General features: G+C 42.0%; 2 long non-coding RNA genes across 2 annotated transcripts in view; both read right to left on the bottom strand.

The window, feature by feature from the left end:
• LOC146766713 (uncharacterized) overlaps positions 1 to 12,832 on the bottom strand; it is a 45,766-nt gene that overhangs the window by 6,790 nt on the left and 26,144 nt on the right. The gene's annotated exons all lie outside the window — the stretch shown is intronic.
• LOC116183892 (uncharacterized) lies at positions 8,370 to 11,152 on the bottom strand. Its single transcript, XR_004148592.2, has 3 exons — positions 11,021 to 11,152; positions 9,064 to 9,119; positions 8,370 to 8,483 (listed from the first exon to the last, which is right to left on the bottom strand). It is a non-coding gene; the product is annotated as an uncharacterized LOC116183892 (long non-coding RNA).

Here is a 12,832-nt window from a genome sequence, read left to right as displayed (position 1 = left end):
AAGGTATGACCAGTACATTTCAGGATCTAAATATGCCAATGAAGGCCAAAACGTAAGAATTTTAAACAATACTCATGAGGAGTTTTATCTAGTATTAGAAACTGAGAAACAAGTGTAAAACAGCCTTTAGAATCTGAAGAGATTTGGCATCTGTATTTAGGAGAATAAACATCTGCAGACAGTGGAGCTTGACCTAGGGTTTTTCTAACCAACTTTTATTTAATTCCCTCCCTAAGGTGTTAAACTGCATTGATGTCCCCCCCACTCAACAACATGACAAAGGGACCATTTACTGTCTTTTTTCTTTACCAACTTGATAGACTGGTTAAAAATCATTCTAAAAAAGAGGCAAAGAATAAAAAAAATATTAGTTACTGCTCTGCAATGTTGAAAAAAAATATTTAGAATGCTGTTGGAGGATGTCTTCCTTACTAATATTAAATTAATGTTTTGCTTAGCCTAAAGCAATTTCCTTACTGAAGTTCAATTCTCAACACATCCATGAAAATCATCAGGCTTTTCTTACACTGGGTGCACACACAGCACCCAACAGCTGGTGGGAATCTGCTGCTCCCAGCCCCTGCAGTGGCCAGTCCTGCCCAGGCCCAGCCCCTGGTCCCAGCCAGGACCCCTCCACCCTGGGCAGGATGGCAGCCACAGGTCTGCTCTGACATGCCATGGTCAGGACACCCTCCTAGGCTGGTTCTAGGAAAGAGCCCAGGGGTGTGAAGGCAGGAAAAATCACCCAGCTGAGTCTGCAAAGAGCAGCTGGGAACAGCCTCTGATCTGGGGCAGGAGGGCTGTTTCGCAAGCAGAAGACAACTCACGTCTAGCTTTTGGCAAAAGTGCAGGCGATGCTGCCACAGTTTGAAGTATCAACAGAGTACCGGGGGCTAATGTCACAGTTCCTACATCATCAAACCTTTTCCTGGTGTGCAAAGGTATGAAGTGGTTAATTATATTTATGTTGAGAATGCACATGACTTCCTAAGCTATGAAAAGCAGCTCCCTTTCTTGCCTGGTATTTACACTTACATTAAATAACTCACTTTCTAGAAATACCAGCATTTGAAGTTTAAGGAACTTCACAGTATCAAATGTTTCCTTGATGGCTGCACCTGGACCCAGATGAGCTCATTGTATACAAGTACAGCCCCACTCAAATGCACTGCCTGCTCTGTTTGTTTTCACCAGTGAAACATGATGTATGTCTCCAACAAACACAGAATATGGTTTTTATTCTTGCTCTTGTTACCCGAAAGGGATTTCACAACATTTTTTTATTTGGTTATCACATAAAGTCATGTTATTTTCAGTTTCATATCAGACATGCTTCAGATTCTTCCTACAGTTCATAGTACCCATCAGTTCTTCAGACTATTATCATAGTAATTGTTTGGAATTATCATAACTGTTATGTGTGCAGGGAACAGAAAATTAAAGTAGCACACAAATCAAATGGAAAAATGCATTTTAAAAGACTGGAATTCAAATCTAAAATAACAGGCACAGCAACACTACCTCTCTGTGGAAAAGATGTGGATCTTCACAGCTATGGATGAGACACTCCAGAAGATTGTTCCTCAGTTTGCTTTTTAATACAACCTTAAAATATTAAAATTAGAGGTGGATGAAATGTGCTCAGAAAATAATTTCAGTTTTATCTGTTTCAGAACACAAGCCCCTCTGTTTGCTTCCTGCTACCTCACTGTCATCTGCAGACAAGGTGACAATGGTGTCACCCATCCAGGGCTCAGGGTGTCCCAGGGAGTTTCATATCCTTCTCTAGCTGCTACACAGCCAGAGAACACACCACTGCAGCACAGCTGCTGAGAAGGCCTGGGGGCCTAGGATCTCCTGGCATCAGCTGGTACCAACCCTGGACCTAGGTCAGAAAAACGATTAAGGGCAAAACTAAAGGAGAAAATTTCACAAACAATTACTTCTTACTGTTCCAAACCTTAGTGGTCTTTTGCCTGACAGTAACAAGGACAGTTCTGAATTCCTCTGCTGCATTAACAGCTTAAATACATGTGCCATAACAATCAACACACAGATATGACACACCTGTCCAAGTTACCAAGTTACAGTCTTAAATCTGGAGCAAGATATGCTTCCAATGAATCAGAGCCTGGCATTGATATCAAAACACTCCTGCTTAGGTCAGTCTTTGAGCAAATTGAGCATAGAGGGTGGTTTCCAGTAGGATACCAAGGTTTGGTAATTTGATGGAGAATGTACAATTAGACCAAGTAAAAGTAAACTGCAAGAAGAGTTTCCTGGGTATATAAATAAACATACATACTAACACGAGCAGTTTTATCATGGCAAGTGCTGCAGGCAATGAACCATTGCACTGCCTCATTCCTGTCATAGGCAACACTGAGACCTCTAAGAATTTAACAAAACAAGCTCCTGATGAAAGTGCAAGTAAAATAGAATGAAACAAGTTTGTAATTGTAGTTGAGGCCCCCGGCTTGAGAGAATTGATCTCTGTATTTTGCTTTCCAGTAGATTCTCTGTGTGACTTAAATATATGTCCTATTTTACCTGTCTTTCCACAAGCAAATAACAGTTCCCCTTTTAACATGAGCTTTAGCCTCAGACTGTGGCTGTAGCATGCCCAAAGCAGCAGATAAAGCACCTGCTGATAACTCTTGTACCAAACACTCATTTCTCTTGCACTGCCCAATGGTTTGTGGAGGCACATCCAGCGCAGAGCCTCAGGCAGCTCTCTGCAAGCATCAGCCACTGAATTTTGTCAAGGGGGTCTCTGAGGCAGTCTGAGTTGTTACAAATCCTGCCCAAATAACAGCCTTGTGTGAGGGAGCTCAGCCTGTGCTGTGGGTTCCTGGTGCCAGCACTGTGATGGAGCCCTGTGGGTGCCAGCTGTGTCTCTGGACACAGACCTGAGCATTTGTGTGCAGAACCAACCCCAGAGAAATCCCCAGACAGACACACAAATGCTAGGTTTGAGCTGCAAAGGCAGCTGATACTCAAACCAAACACTGCAATCCATTATTACTCACTGCAATCCATTATTACTCACTGCAGATGGAAACAGTGTAAGCCTACACTTTTCACACCACATTTTGACTCAATACCAGCCAAAGACCAGAGCCAAAATTCTGTCAAGAGTCTGTTCTTTTCAGTTTTCATTCCTTGAGAAAGAATCTGAGGGAACAACATGGCTAGGACACCTTTAGCCTAATTAGAAACTTATGCCCTCTTACAAATTAATAGAAGAGATACAGAGAGTGAAAGGAAATGTCATCAAAATCCCAGAGAGATGTGAGCAATCCTCTGGTAACCCTATAGCTGCATCAAAAGCAGCCAGTGAGCCCCGGGCAGTATCGCCAAGATGATTACTCAGTTCCTCTAGAAAGTTTGCATCCAGCTTCATGTCTTACGTGCTCTGTGCTCCCCATTCTGCAACAGGTAGAAGGAAACTAAGCCATGTGTTCCTGTTTTAATTACAAATCCAAACCTTTCAACTCATTCCTGTATGACTTGATCATGTTGGGAGACTGAGCAAAACTGACAGGTGAATGTGAGTATAAGGAATACACAGTTGTTAATCTAAACTTTTCCTCTGCACTGAGGGACCACAGACTTCCACCACAACTGGCAGAAGTGAAACACTCAAGGACCCCAGGGAGGACTGGTGTGGTTGCAAGGCTCAGGTAGAAACTGCACATCTCCCCACCCCTGGTATATTTTCCTTTGTAAAACCCCTAAGAAATGCAGTTGTGAGTTATTTTGCAGAAAATGAGTGGAAGCACACCAAGAAACTGAGTGATTTACCCAAGTGCACACAGATGTCATGCCACAGCAGGGGACTGAAATTTAATGTCCAGAGTCTTTGTCTCCTTTGCCAAACACAAGTGCACTCTCCACACCCAAACCGTGCCCGCAGGCACATGCCAACCAGCAAGAGCCAACAGAATAGCAGAGGCAGGCGTTGTTAAAAGTCACCTTCTAGCTGTAACCACACATGGTTCAGCATGGACTGCCCTCATGCCCACCATGGTATCATGATTAGTGAACAGAGCTCCCTCTGAAGCAGGACTATGGCAAGAAAAGCAAAGAGAGGTTTGACCTTATTTGGGATTTTCCTTCCAACATCCATTACCACATACTGCATAACACTCAGTATCAAATTGAGATCTCCTAGCAGACTGATGATGGAACATTCCAGGCCCTTCTCAGCCCTCAGGATGATAGCAGATGGCTCTGTACTTCGCCACTCAGATGAAAGCCCATGGGTTCAGAGATATTTCATCTCTCTGAAGCATGTCTCAGCTTTTTCTTTACCAATGATGATTATTCAATAGAAGTTTGTAACTGCAACTTCATATCCACAATATAAATCAGTTTTAACTGCACAGTCTAAATATGTGAGTGTTCTGGAAACCAATTGAAAACAGATAGGTTCCTGCTCACAGCTCCATGGCAGTGAAAACCATGACAAGCTGAGGAAGGTATGCTCAGAAAGGAAAATCTCACACCAGTACTCATATGGAAATGATTTTTTCAAAACACTGTGGTATTACAAACCCAGCCCAATAAACAGCAAGGTCACAGTAGCATTGTTCATCATGGCATCTCCTGTAAAATTCAACTTATTCAGCATTTTTGATGGTCAAGACCCTATTCACTCTTCAGTGTTAAAAGTTAACAGCTGAACAAAAGAGTAGTCTTCATCACTACTAATTATTTCTAAAGGTTCTGAAACTCAGGAATTAGGCTATACACTCGTGAGCGCTGGAACCTTACCTGTAATATAGTTGCCTACGTACCAACATGAGACATTACATACTTGCTACTTATAGTAACAAAAAATAACAACTTTTTTAGTTAGCCACAAGCCTGCCAGTGCCTAAGAGATCTTTGGAGAAAGCTCTCTGATACATGGTTTAAGTTTCCAGTTGCTCCATGCGGAGTCAGGAGTTCAACTCAAGGGTTCTCAGCGGTCCGTTTCAACTCAGGATATTCCATAATTCTATGCATGTTGTTGGGCCAAGACTAAAGTACCCATGATAATATGTTCAAAAGTCATATAAATGTGTCAGTGTACAGATGTCTTCTTGCGAGACTGTGTGGGCTGCACTGGATATGTCTGTGGCTAGAGAAAAAGCCATGATCAAACACAGATTTGACTTAAGAGGCAGGAACAATTATACAAAAAATTCCTGAGTGAAGGCTAAATTTGGTCCACTTGGAGATTTCATAAATACAATGTAGTGATGAGCAAAGTTACCAAAAAATAAGATTGTCTCTACCCAGTCACCCAGCTATGAGCAAGGGCTGACCACCTTTCAGTGGCTGGGAGGATCCAGGTGCTGGCTGGACTTCCTGGCAGTCATCAGATGGACAGACTAGGAGACACAAGCAGTCTTCTGCTCAGGGTACTCTAGTTTCTTGCACTAGAGAAATCTTTCAGCTGTTGCCGTGCCAACCGTTCTTTTGGCTTGCATACCCTTATACAAGGCACTTTATCTGTTTTCAGTGGTTCCTAATCTAGGAGACTAATCAAACATGCGCTTAAACACATACTGAAGTCCCATGGAAGCAACAAGAGAAGATTAAGAATCTGTGCCAAAGCAAGGAGAATTATTTCAGTAGTTTGGGAAACAAAGTTGTGGTTTTGCTCTTCCCTCCCTTGATCCAAGCTGTCTGCTCTCATCCCACAGTCTGGCCACCCCCTGGGCAAGCAAGGTTATGTGCCACTGGCAGAAGAATGTGGCACCAAAACCCACCTCACAGTCCTGCACAAGCAGCACCACTTCAGTGCTTCACTGTGCTTTTCTCACAAACCACATCAGCCCAGGAAGCCTTGAGTGGTGCTCAAAAGTGCTCAGGGCCAAGGGCCACTGAGCTTGAGATTGGGGCCATATTATTCCCAGTGAATCTAGCTTGCAAGAGCCATTGACAGGATGAGAGGAGATGATCTCAAGTTGCACCATGGAAGGTTTAGATTAGATATTAGGGGAAAAAATCTTCATGGAAATGGTTGTAAAGCCCTGGCACAGCTGCCCAGGGCAATGGTGGCATCACCATTCTTGTAAATGTTCAAAAGGCATGGGCTGTATTACTTAAGGACATGGTTTGATGGTGAATATGAGTGATGCTGCATTGATAGCTGGACTTGATCTTAGAGAGTTTTTTTCCAGCCTTAACAATTCTATTCTTCTGTGGTTAGATTTTCTTCTCTGTTATTTGGAAAAAAACATGTTTTTACTTTATTTTTCTGTCGGACTGTTTTGATGTTGTCACACAGAGAGGGGCAAAAGGCAGTTCCAGGAGCAAGAGGGCTGTCTGTGTCTGGTGAGAAGGAGACAACCAGCTTTGTCTATAGAAGAAAGAGGAAAAGTATTGCTGCTACCAAAAAAATCACAGGTGCGACTGAACAGCAGGTTCTTGGAGAGGTCTGAGCAGCCATAGAAGTGGCTACAGTAACAGTCAGCCTTTCACAGAGGTGTTTGCACATCACAGACACAACCAGCAGAATTCAGCTCATTACAACCCTGCTGGTTCTGGATACGCATTTTTTCCTGTACCTCTCCCATCTAATTGCTTATCAAATAATTAGCCTAAATTTGGTCTTTGAGTGGTTGCAGCTTTTTGGGGTGAATGAGAGTTTCTAACAGCTCATTTCTGTCCTCTCACTGACATGCATAATGAAACATGGGTGAAGAAAGGGAATAAACCAGGGGCCTACAGCACTGGGGTGGGCCAGGGCAGAGCACCCTCCAGAGACAAACCCCCACACTGCTGTGGACACTCAGGGATCAATCAGTTCTTCCCCATATGTTGTGGCAAACACTTACATGTCCCACGAAGGGGCTGTGTTCACTGATAAATACCAGATTGCCTTAACATGGCTGTTCTGGGACTTAAGTTTTTTGAAAAATGCAGCTTTTATTAAAGATAATTAAGCATTGTTTTCTTTGGTGTGAGTCACTGAACTCCATCATGTTCTGCCTTTGCATTTTGGATGATCAGTATGATGATACTGGGAAAATATAATAATTTTGATTACCACAGCAAGAGCAAGGGCAACAAGTTTGGATCTTAAATTTCACAATGCACATCTATTACTATTCCCATATTAACAAGCAGAGCCCTAAACATGTTCATTTTTTACCCATGCTCCTTGGGAATATTGGAATAGTTATTGTTCCATCCCAGATCTTAGATACTACAGCTCTGCAGTTTACCAACTCAAGCCAAATTCATACTGACTTCAGGAAACTATTAGAATATTTCAGCCAATTTTCCTCTAGCAAGCAGTAATCACTTGGGAACAGAAACGATTAAACTCCATCTTCAATGGGGTCTAAGTGGTTTTTTAGGCACTTTCTCAGGAACACCACTCTGGAGAAGCCAAGATTCATAGTCATTCTTGTAAAAGCCTTTGGAAGTGAACCAAGACTTTGCTGTCATTTAGTCAATGGAGCCAAATCTTCATCACCTGTGCAGTAGTGGGGCAGCATTTGCCTCCAGCCACTCAGGGGGATCAGAAACTGTGATTTTAGGGCACATCTATCTATCCATAAAGGCAGTGTTCTAGCTCACATCAGAAATCATTCTGCCACAGTGATATAGAGGCTTTATGCCAAAGATGTTGCATAAATTACTTGGCTTTCTTTTCTGCTATGACTGCTGAATAATTCCCAGGCAAAAGTGGGCACTGGACTGTAGACACACTAGAGTCCACCTCCCTCCCCTCAAGAGCTGCCCAAAAGTCAATTTTTACTTGGTGGAATTTCTATTATTTTCAAGGTCTTGTGCCTATTGCAGAGGTAAAAATCAGCCGATTAAGAATTTTAAAAAAGTGTTAGGCATCAGAAATTATCAAGAAGACTTTCAGAGTCTCAGAGGTTGTGCTGAAGCATTTTCTTGTGATCTGTTAACAAATGTTGTATTCCCTGAGAAGAAAGACTCTCCCTTTATAGCTCAGACCTATAAAAACTGTACAAAATACACTAAACCCAAAATAATAAAGCAGTAGATTTTATTCCACTTCCATCCAGATTTTCAGAAATTTCTGTGGTCTGATCTCCAGCTGATAAAAGAAGACCTTGACCATCTGTGTGAGAAGAATCTACTCCATGATGGGAAAAGCAGCTGTAGCTAACAAAGAATGAACCTCAGGACCATCATTCTGTTTTGCAGCGCAGGTAACAACTTGCAGCTTACAGCAGTAGAAGACATGTGAGCATCTCTGAACCCAGCTGAGGCAGCTGTCAGAGGATTGCTGTGGGAAGCTTCAGTCTTAGCTCCTTTGTCTTGCATGTTTAGATTTCAGAAGGTTTCAGGGCTTAACAAGTCCTTGAAACATTTGGCCATGTTTTGGGGTTTTTTTTGTGGGTTTTTTGTTGTTGTTGTTTTCGTTGGATTTTTGTTTTGTTTTGTTTTGGGGTTTTTTGGGGGTTTTTGGTATAGTTAGAAAATGGAGACTGAAATGGGGAAGAGTCTTCCTGAAAAAAAACAAATATAGTTGTTCTTAATTATTAGTAAAATATGAAGATAAGAGTTAGAAGAGTTAGATTTCATATGGAAAATTACTAATTCTCTCTAAAACTTGATTACCTACAAAATACATCTCTGTGACAAAGCTTTACAAAGGAGTCCTATTAATTTCTACAAGATAAAATCATAAGAATTTCTCAAGGGCTGGTTTCTAAACCATTTTTATTCTAAACTAATTTTTATTCATAATACCTGCAATAAATTATTTTTACCACATTCTGAGTTACACAGACTGACCACAAAATGACCAAGCCACACTACTGGAATAAAACATTTTAAAGCTTACCATTCTTATAAAGTAATTTGATTACGTTATTCATTTGAACTTAAAGATCAAAAAAAAAAAAAAATCACGAGGGAAATTCTTGTGTGGTTCAGAGCCGTATTCACCTGGTTTGAGCTTTTGTTTTTGTCTTGAGTTAAAGCTATACTCATTAACTTGAAACAATACACTCAAAATTTTAACATATGTGAGTTGAATTTGACTCAATGTCCTGGCAGCATTCTTGGGAAGGTGTTACACAGTACCTTATTTTGCTTTCACAGATGTACAACTTAGAGCTCCATAGACGATGCTGGTGCCTCTGAAATAGTCCAGATATATTTAAATTTACATTAAAACACAAATACTAGGTTGCCACAGCCTTAAAAAGGATGTCCATAGTGCCAGCATTTACACTGAAACCCCAGAGTAAATATTGGGATGTTCTTCTGTGATGAAGGAAGTGCAAAAAGAAAGGCCAAATGGGTCATCAATTACTGAATAAGATGTTGGATTTTCTTGAAGGTGCATAACTGTGCAAAGGCCATTTGTTAGTAGGACAGACTTCGCAAAAGCACCTTTCTTACCACAATGTAGCTTGAGCATGAACTTTGAAGGTCTACAGGGTATGGTGCACGGCCTCTGCCAGGGGAGAAAATGAATCCTCATAGTGTAACCAGATGTTCTGGACACTCCTCTGCCTCTCCAATCACTAAACCACAAGCCAGGATTACATTCCTGGCTCAGTGTTACCTTGGTCACACACAGGTCACTGTCACAGTAGTGCTTACTAACAGCAGTGTCTGAAACAGTCTCATAGTCCCCTGAATTTAAAGCACATGATGATTTTTGAAGTGTTGTGACATCTCACAAAAGCAATTAATTGTTGTCAGCATTGGATAGTCTGTTGTATTCTCCAAACCTTGAAAAGAGCTCCAATAGTTTCAGTGAAAATTCCCTGAACTACACATCTGATGACAGAAAAATGTAGTTTAAACACTGTTAACTGATCACACATCATTTGTGAGAATTCTAAGTGATAGGTCACTCCTTGCTAAATGAAAGCCAACTTCTGCCAATAGCCATAAAGTACGATTATGAAATTGTTTAGTGCAGATCCCAGTGGCTAAAAGGAGGAAAACCAGCAAGGGCCAGAATGCCCCACAAATTCCCCTTGCAGGGCACCAGCAGCTCAGGCTCCTCTGGCTCTGCTCTCCGCCACACGGTGCAATTCCACAGCAGCTGGCAGCACACCCGCAGCACTGCTGCGCCAGTGCCAGGCCAGGGGCACAGCACCCAGCAGCTGGACCTGCACACACAATGTCTCACTCCAAAATGCTCATTTCAGATTTTGGTGACATGGCAAAAAACTGCAATACAACACAACACACTAAGGAAGCCAAAGGATGTATCTACAGAAAATATTCACAAGATAATTTTCACTCATGGCCAAACTGAAGAAAATTCCAACTCCCACAATACACATACCAGGTCCAGAAATAAATTTCTATCTCTGCGCACATGTTGTCTATACTTACATTGCCTGCCAAGAGGTTTTAGAGAAACGTTTATATAAAAAAATGTGCTGATTCATCAACAGTAATTTTGTATGTAGGGAAAAAGGTCAGTTATGAGAAACCGGCAGTTTCAATATCCAATCCAAAATTCAGTTTTAGAAGTTTAAATTAATAGTTCTAAGTTTTTATTCAAAGTCAGTCTTTTACTATGAAAAACTAATCATTTTTTCACAAATTAAAAAAAATCATATGAATAAAAAAAATTAAATTCAGAACATAATATTTTAAAATATTCTAAGCAAGTAGTTACAACTCACTCCCTTAATTTTTGTATTTTCAGTTTTTCCTCACATCTCATTGCTACATGCAGTAATATGGGTAGTGGTCTTAGGTTTTTCTCATAATTTTTTCCCTTCAGCATCCCTCTAAGTATTATCCATAGATGCCAAAGCTTCCTCTCACCATGATTCAGATGCATGCAGAGGGCTCAGTTTGCAGGGAGTCAAGTCCAACACACTGAGGCAGCCGCAGCCCCATGAGTAACAAGTCTGAGGACCTGCTCTGACAAACATTTCTCATTACAGTGATCCTTACTCATCCTCTGCTAACACTTCATCACAGCGTGGCATGCCAGGGAAGCCCTCTGAAACCACCTTTGGCTCTAGAATTCATTTTGAAGCCTATTTTACTCACCCCAAGTACTCACTTTGTTCATTTAGTTACAGCCTCATGCCCATGATGATTAATGAATGCGGTCTCCTTTCTTGCTTTCCTCTACCATTTCTGTCCTTGCTGCAGGGAGCGTGGAGGGCCAGCCAGGCTCCCAGGCAGGCTCTCTGTCCTGGGCTGGCCCCTGCAGTGGCTGTGGCAGCCAGGGCTGGAAGAGGCTCCTTGCCACCGCGGTGGTCCCCGGGATGAGGGCGGGGGGCAGCCAGCCCCTGTGAGCCTCCCCAACAGCCCAGCCTTCTGCTGCCCTTCGGGGCTCGCTAGCAGGGACACAGGCACCTCTGGGACCTTCAGAGCTGATCACACAAAGTAACTTATAGCTCCGTCAAATTACACCGAGTTGTTAAACGCTGTGTGGTGCACGCTGTCCTGAGCCGCCAGCAGCAGCAGCAACCCAAGGACAGAATACTAGACTACAATTTGTTTCTACATTTTAATCAAGAACTAACTCCTAATCAGCCTTTCCTGCGACTCCCAATTAAAACAACAACACAGAGGATCTAACAGCATTCTCCAAAGTTTTCTTCTACAATTTTATTTTAAACAAAACAAAAAATGCAAGTTGCACGGGATATGTGTTGCAGGTCTCCATTTTCAAGGCAATTAAATCCTTCTGCTTTAAAATCCCCAGGTTTTTTACTCAGCAGAGCACAAAAAATCTCTCTGTTCGTGGGGAAAATGATGACTGGGATTTACTTATTTGTTCTCATTGTGATGCACCCCACTGCCAAAGCACTCCTCCCACCCTGACCACACACCTGGAAAGGGCTCTCCCATGCTCCACACAGGGAAACATGCCCTTGGCTTCTCACAACCATCAGTACCAAATGTCAGAAAAAAACATGTGAAGGAATTAAATTAAACAAGGCAGTACCAGAGGAAGGGTCCCTAATACACAAGATAGGCTTTCACGCTTTAGCAAACATTTACTTCCAAAGGACAGCAATCTGGGTAGCCCAGAACGTTATGTAAGGGACATTGACAACAGAAGAGTCATAAAGTTTAAAAGTCTCTCTTAATCAATGACAAATTTAGTACTTGTTGCTACAATTACAAAGATAATAGTTCCTTTATGTCAGTGCCTTTGGTTTTGCAGCTGTAAAATAGCTTTGAATTCAGCATTTCAAGTAACAGAAATTAATAGGAGGTCATTCCTACCAGAGAAATTTTAGGGGCCCATCCTCTCTAATCATCATTAAAAACTAAATCCACAGGAGAAGAGGCACTTTACTGATTGTCAAGTGGAAGCTATTATTCATTTGATGAAGCTCTTGGCACTGTGCCATTTATTCTGCTGTAGAGCCTGCTGGTTGCTCTACTTCATCTCATGCAATCAAGGTTGTTTCTGCCTGCCAAGAGTTATTTATAGAGTGGGGGAAAAAATAGCAATATGTTCTATTGCTTCAAAAACAAGTTTCAAACTTTCTAAGTGAACAACTGCCTCCCTTCTCCCTAGTGGCATTCTTCTTTTTGACCTGCACTTGCATAAAAACAAAAGCACTTTCCTAGATTTCATCTTTAAACATGCAAACAATTCCAATGCCATGGCCATTTTCACTGAGAAATCATCTGATTTTCTTCAGTTAAGATTCTGCATAGCCACAGAGCTATGGCAGCAGACAGCCAGCTGCCTCGTGTGCCACCCCTTTCAGCCCGCCAGTGCCAGAGGGGACGTGCAGAAAGGACCTGCTTTGAGGGTCACCCTCAGTGGTGCAGCTCACCTGTACCTACAGAGGAGGGAAATGTTGTTGGTGATAGGGACACTTTTCCTGTCTTCACTGTGCTGCCAGGT

The sequence above is a fragment of the Lonchura striata genome, chromosome 8, assembly GCF_050655825.1.
Source record: "Lonchura striata isolate lonStrDom1 chromosome 8, ASM5065582v1, whole genome shotgun sequence".
In the NCBI taxonomy this organism is placed as follows: Eukaryota; Metazoa; Chordata; class Aves; order Passeriformes; family Estrildidae; genus Lonchura; species Lonchura striata.
Note: the sequence above shows the minus strand (reverse complement) of the source record. Positions and strands in the feature narration are given on the sequence as shown.